The sequence below is a fragment of the Cornus florida genome, unplaced genomic scaffold (genome assembly GCF_030987335.1).
Source record: "Cornus florida cultivar Cherokee Brave unplaced genomic scaffold, ASM3098733v1 CherokeeBrave_3.0.0_Hap2_Chr04, whole genome shotgun sequence".
NCBI lineage: Eukaryota > Viridiplantae > Streptophyta > Magnoliopsida > Cornales > Cornaceae > Cornus > Cornus florida.
In genome coordinates this window covers 61,165,581-61,171,900 of record NW_026775574.1, presented here as the reverse complement: position 1 = coordinate 61,171,900, position 6,320 = coordinate 61,165,581, and the positions used below count along the sequence as shown (strand labels likewise).

General features: G+C 36.7%; 1 pseudogene; it reads right to left on the bottom strand.

Annotated features, from left to right (window-relative positions):
- Positions 1 to 5,110: 5,110 nt before the first annotated feature.
- Positions 5,111 to 5,209, bottom strand: LOC132305847 (small nucleolar RNA R71; annotated as a pseudogene).
- Between the last annotated feature and the right edge of the window lie 1,111 nt (positions 5,210 to 6,320).

The window sequence follows — 6,320 nt, the reverse complement described above, 5'->3', positions numbered from 1 at the left end:
AAAAAATTAAAGAGAAAGAAGGAACAATTACGAAAGATGAAGAAGAATTATTCAGTCACTTGGCCATTAAACAGATATAGGCTAAAAGAAAGCAGACAATAAAAGAAAGAGACTTACTGCAACCAGGTTCTGACTTAAAAAGCTACTGAAGAACTCTGTCAAAAGTTGAACAATGGCCCTAAAATTCTTTTAGAAGAACAATTGATCGGTATGATCAATTTAAATTTTGAGACTTGAATTTCAGATCTGTAAAAATTAGTTTGCCCTCATTTTCAAAGAACTTGAAATTTGAAAGAGACTCACTACAACCAAGTGTTGACTTAAAAAGCTGCTGAAGAACTCTGTCAAAAGTTTAACATTAGCCCTAAAATTCTTTTAGAAGAATACTTGATCGATATGATCAATTTAAATTTTAAGACTTGAATTTCAGATCTGTAAAAAATTGGTCTGCCCTCATTTTCAAAGAGCTTGAAAATTGAATTTTTTCAGATTCGGCCACATAGAAAGAGCCTTAAGGAAAAATCCAGATAAAAAAACCCTAAGTTTAGGTGAGGGGCCGCTTGGTGTTATGAGAGGTCAAAATAGTCGCCCAATTCGTTAATGGTCGAAAGCGGTGCTCGAGTAGTCGAAAGCAAATCTGCAACAGTCGGAAGCAGTTATTTAATAGTTTGGACCAAAATCAAGTACGTGGGGACACGTGGCACGAAACAAGAACAATTAAAAAGGATATACACAAGCAACTGTGTTTAAATTTGAAATAAGCAGTTGGTTATAACTATTAGTAACCACCTCTAACCGCTTCTAGCTCAACTAAAAATAGTTATTGAAGAGAACTTTGTAAAGGTCCCTAACCAAACATTTTGCATTTAATTTCATAATGTATGTGATGTTGTGGCTCGAAATTTGTTTTCGACCTTATTGACCCGAAAAAAAGTATCTTGTAGCTCGGTATATAATGTTGTTAGGGGTTTGGAATGGGGGTAACGAGAGAACACTAAAAATTACAGGAAAGAGAATGAGAATAAGAGCTAGGTTTTGGGGGCTAAAGCTTGTAATATTATATTTTTCACAAAGTGAAATATTTCTTTGGACCTTCAGATGTTGGCACAACTTGGGTTGAACCACATAAATCTTTGTGTTCTTTGTATGTGTCCTGTTTTCTTTTATGTCGCGATTCTTGTTTTTTTCTTTATTTGCTACATTTGTCGTAAAGCTTTTGGTCAAAGCTGGGATGTCGACCAAGTGATGAGCACTGAAAAGTGCATATTTAAACCCCTTAAGCTTAGGCATTCTAGTACCTTTATCTATCTTACTTTACCGTTTTAGATTGACTTCGTATTATTTCCTTTTTCAGGCACTTATCCCGAAAATAGGCTAACTCAGCCAAATAAAAGCTTAATTGAAGCAATTCTGGGATTAATCAAAGAAAGGAGCAGAGCGGAGAAAGAATGAAGCAAATGAAGCCAAAGTTGGCAAGCAGCAAAGTTCGATCGATCCAAGTTCAAGGTTCGATCAATCAAACAATGATCGATCACAGCACTTCAAGATAGATCCAAGCCTTGACCCAAAAGTATAAAGTTTCAAAAGTTCGATCGATCCAACACCATCCTTCGATCGATCGAACACTTTTGTCCTTATTCAAATGATTGATCCTATCCACAATTGTACCACCCACTAACCACTTTTGTCCTTTTCCTATAAATATCTCCCATAAATATCTCGGATTTATCTTTTTCCAAAAAGCTCAGCCAGTTGGATCGATCCAGCCTAAGTTCGATCGATCTCACTTACTTTCGATCGATCCAAGTTTAAGGTTCGATCGATCGAACTTCCTCCAGTGCAAAAAAGTTAAAATTCCATCTCATTGAAAGTTGTCCTATATCTAATCATTAGGGAATATTGTGTGCACGACCCCAGCTCATTTTGGGTGTCATTTTAACCTACCTATATAAGGATAAGAATTGCTTTTATAAAGAGAGAGCCAATATTATTTTCATATCATCTCTTGGAGAGGAAGCTTAGAGGAGGAGGAAGCTAAAGACACCATTGGAGACTTTTCATCAACAAGGAGCAGATTTCAACCATTGAATTAGCCCTTGAGGGTTGGAGCATCATCACCATGAGTGGCTAGCCATCTTCTTGGGGCTAGAGTTAGCCCCAAGCATGCTTTCTATATCTTAATCTTGTGTATTATTGAGGGATTAGTGTTGTAATTGATGTTTTGACACTTTGATATATATAGATCTTGTTTATTCAATGATTTATGTGGTTTAATACTTCCAATTGGTCATTTCATTCTATCCATATGTCTATGTATGCTAGAATAGATGCTTATGTGCTTGTCTCTAGATTTTGTATTATTGATGCATATCTATGTGTATTGATGCTATAGATTTGGAGATTGTCAAAACATTGTGCTTAAAAGAATGCTTTTGTGATTCTCTTGATGGTTCATGCTTATATCTTGATGGATTGTGCCTCTCCCTTAGTTTAATTTCATGGTAGTAGTGTAGTATTAAATGGGAGGACAATCTATGCTTGTTGTTTGATGATCCAAGCTTTTGAATGCAATTAGCATATGTCTCTATCTTTAGGTTGTATTTGGATTGTGAGCTTAATGAAAGGATTAATGACTTGTTTTGATTTATTGTGCCTTTCATATGTTGTTTAAACAATATATGCTTCATTGCTTAGATATATTGTTCCTTTCATATGATGTTTAGACAATACATGCTTAACTAGTCATCCTTACTTGTTGAATCAACCAAATTCACACACACCAATATTGCAACACACCAATTGCCCTTATTAATCACTTGTCAATAATATAGAAATGCATTGCTTGGTGGTTATCTCTAAACCCCAAGATCTCTCTCTTTCTCTCTTACTCTTAATTGCACTCTTTTGCTATTACTTAGTTTAATTTAGTTGCTTTTTAATCAACCAACCAACCAATTGTTTGATCACTCAACCTACTAGCCCTAATTGTGATTCCACGACATTGCTCGATCCTCATAATCCCTTGGGACGATCCCTACTCACTCTTGCTACGTTAGTAGTAGTGGTGGTAGTGGTTTTTATAAATTTAAACTTGACCAAAAAGGCTTTTCTTGAACTGCACATTCACCACATCAATTTTGGCGTATAAGGAGTGGTCCTCGTCACCAAGTCTCTGAAAATTGATAAGTTTAATGGCAAAAATAATTTCAAATTGTGGCGAGTTAAGATGCAGGCTTTGTTGGTTCAACATAGGTTATGGAAAGTGCTAAAGAGGAAGCATGCACAACAGAAAAGATTAAGGACAAATATGAGGTTATGTCTCTATCTTTGGGTTGTATTTGGATTGTGAGCTTAATGAAAGGATTAATGACTTGTTTTGATTTATTGTGCCTTTCACATGTTGTTTAGACAATATATGCTTCATTGCTTAGATATATTGTGCCTTTCACATGATGTTTAGATAATACATGCTTAACTAGTCATCCTTGCTTGTTGAATCAACCAAATTCGCATACACCAATATTGTAACACACCATTTGCCCTTATTAATCACTTGTCAATAATATAGAAATGCATTGCTTGGTGATCTCTAAACCCCAAGATCTCTCTCTCTTTCTTACTTACTCTTAATTGCACTCTTTTGCTGTTACTTAGTTTAATTTAGTTGCTCTTTAATCAACCAACCAACCAATTGTTTGATCACTCGACCTACTAGCCCTAATTGTGATTCCATGACATTGCTCGATCCTCATAATCCCTTGGGACGATCCCTACTCACTCTTGCTACGTTAGTAGTAGTGGTGGTAGTAGTTTTTATAAATTTAAACTTGACTAAAAAGGCTTTTCTTGAACCGCACATTCACCACATCAATTTTGGCGTATAAGGCGCGGCCCTCGTTAAATTTTGGTGCCGTTGCCGGGGATTTGTTGATTAGATTTGGCAACATCGGATTTGTGGAATTGATTAGGATTAGTACTCTTTTGATCATGTCTTTAATTTATTTTTATTTTTCTTTTTGGTTACTTATTGTGTTGTTCTTACTTAACTAGGTGCATTGTTGAAGAGGAAGCAAACAATGGAGCCATCAAGCATTCAATTCAAGTTAGCAAGGAAAGCAGAAAGCTAAAAATTCTAAAATTGCTAAGCCAAGCTTTAAAATTTGGAGTCGAAGTGCTAAAGGACTTTTGTGAGATTTTCTTTACTCAATCCTTTGGTTAAATCGTTGGCCCGCATGGAGGCTTATTTTTAATTGTCTTGCATCATTATTGTTAAAGTATGGGAGTATGAATTAAATGTTTGTGGAAGAAGTCTAATTACATTGTTGTGAAGGCATAGTGTTTGTCATTCTTTGTGTTTGTTGTGTTTTGTATTGTGCATGCATGGGCGTTATTGATTGAGACCAACTCTTGTCCTACTTGATTTGCATCTTGAATCTATCATTAGAAATCCTAGGGGAAGAGGAAGTTCAAATAGAGCCAATCTTTCAATGGATGACCATAATGATAATTATGTTGAGGACATTGGTCACATAGACCAACAAGGTATCCTTCATCCCAATGTGCACAATGAGAACATACAAGTACCATTAGGCATGCCTAGGCCATTCATTCAGCAACCACTACAACAACAAGGCCAAGTTCTTTATGGAATGCCAAGGCCAATGTATGCTCCACAACCTCCTATCAACAATCAAGGAATTCAAAACCAAGGTGTTCATGTTGCACCTCAAGTAGCTAATCCACCTCTTGCTTTAAGAGACCATTATGTGCCTAATGAGTATAATGCACCTACATGCATCCAATTGCCTCCATTTAGAGCACATCATTATGAAATTAAGCCATAAACCATTCAAATGCTTCCGAACTATCATAGACTTCCAAGTGAAGAACCTTACAAGCATTTGGATAAGTTTCTTGAAGTATGTTCCACCGTAAAATATACGGACATGCCAGAAGAGGTTTTAAGACTCAAAATTTTTCCATTCACCTTTAAAGACAAGGCAAAGTATTGGTTTAACAATCTTAGGCCTTTTTCAATCACTTCTTGGGCAGAAATGCAACAAGAGTTCTTGAAGAAGTACTATCTGGTTTCTAAGACCAATGCCATGATGACCTCAATTCGAGAATTTTCACATGGGGATGGAGAAACATTTCATGAGGCATGGGAACGCTTCAATGAATTGCTTAGGAAGTGTCCACATCATGACATGCCAAAATGGCAATTAGTTCAATACTTCTTTGAGAGCTTATCGGACAACTATAAGGGTATGGTTGATGTTTCCATGGGTGGCTCATACATTGATAGGCACGAGGTTGACGTGTGGCATCTCTATCAAAGCATGACTGAAAATTCTTTGCATAGAACACTATCATCCAAGAATGGTAGAAATTCACAAGGTAGGAAGAGTGTTAGCTTACATCAAGTCGAACATTCAAATGAAATAGCCGCCGAAATGAAGTCTTTGTCTCAAAGGTTTAATCAATTTTTGATTAACCAAAACTCGGCGAACCAAGTATCTTCCTTCCCTAACCATTCTCATCGTGCATCAAATGAAACATGTATGACTTGTTCTAATGTTCTTCATTCTACTTCTCATTGTCCTCACGGACAAGTGCAAAGTGAACCTAATGAACAAGTCAATGCGGCTTTTGTGAACCAAGGGAACAATCCTTATGGTACTCATTATAATCTAAGTTGGAGGAATCATCCGATTTTCTCTTGGAAAAACCAAGTAGAGGGCTCAAACCCTTCCCAAGGCGATTTTCAAGGGAAGTACATTTCACCTCCACTTCAAAACCAAGGATCCCAAGGTTATAGACCCTATCAATCACAAGGGAATCAATTTGCTAATTCTCATTTTCCCAACCAATCCTATTCCTAGGGTAATACTAGAAGTCCCGCCTTTGAAGAGAAAGTTTTGAATGCTTTGGGCACTTTAGAGGCTAACACTCATTGTTTCATTCTCACTATCAATCTATTGCGAAGCTAGAAACCCAAGTAGGGCTAATAGCAAACACTCTTAATGCAAGAGAGAAGGGAAAGATTCCTATAAATGCCCCACCTAAGCAACAATGTGTTGTGGAAACCCATTCCTCATCGGAAGGCCACACTATTGAACATGTTAATGCGGTGACTACCATGTGGAGTGGTAGGATTGTGGACAATCAAGTTGGAATGTCTAATGAAGAGAGTGAACCGGTGCAACCTCAAGTTGTCACCCGTCCTGTTTCACATCCCATTCCTCCTTCATTGCATATACATGATCTTATAAATGAGAAAGTTTTAAAAGATGTGTTTGAAAAAGGAGTTTTGAAAAATG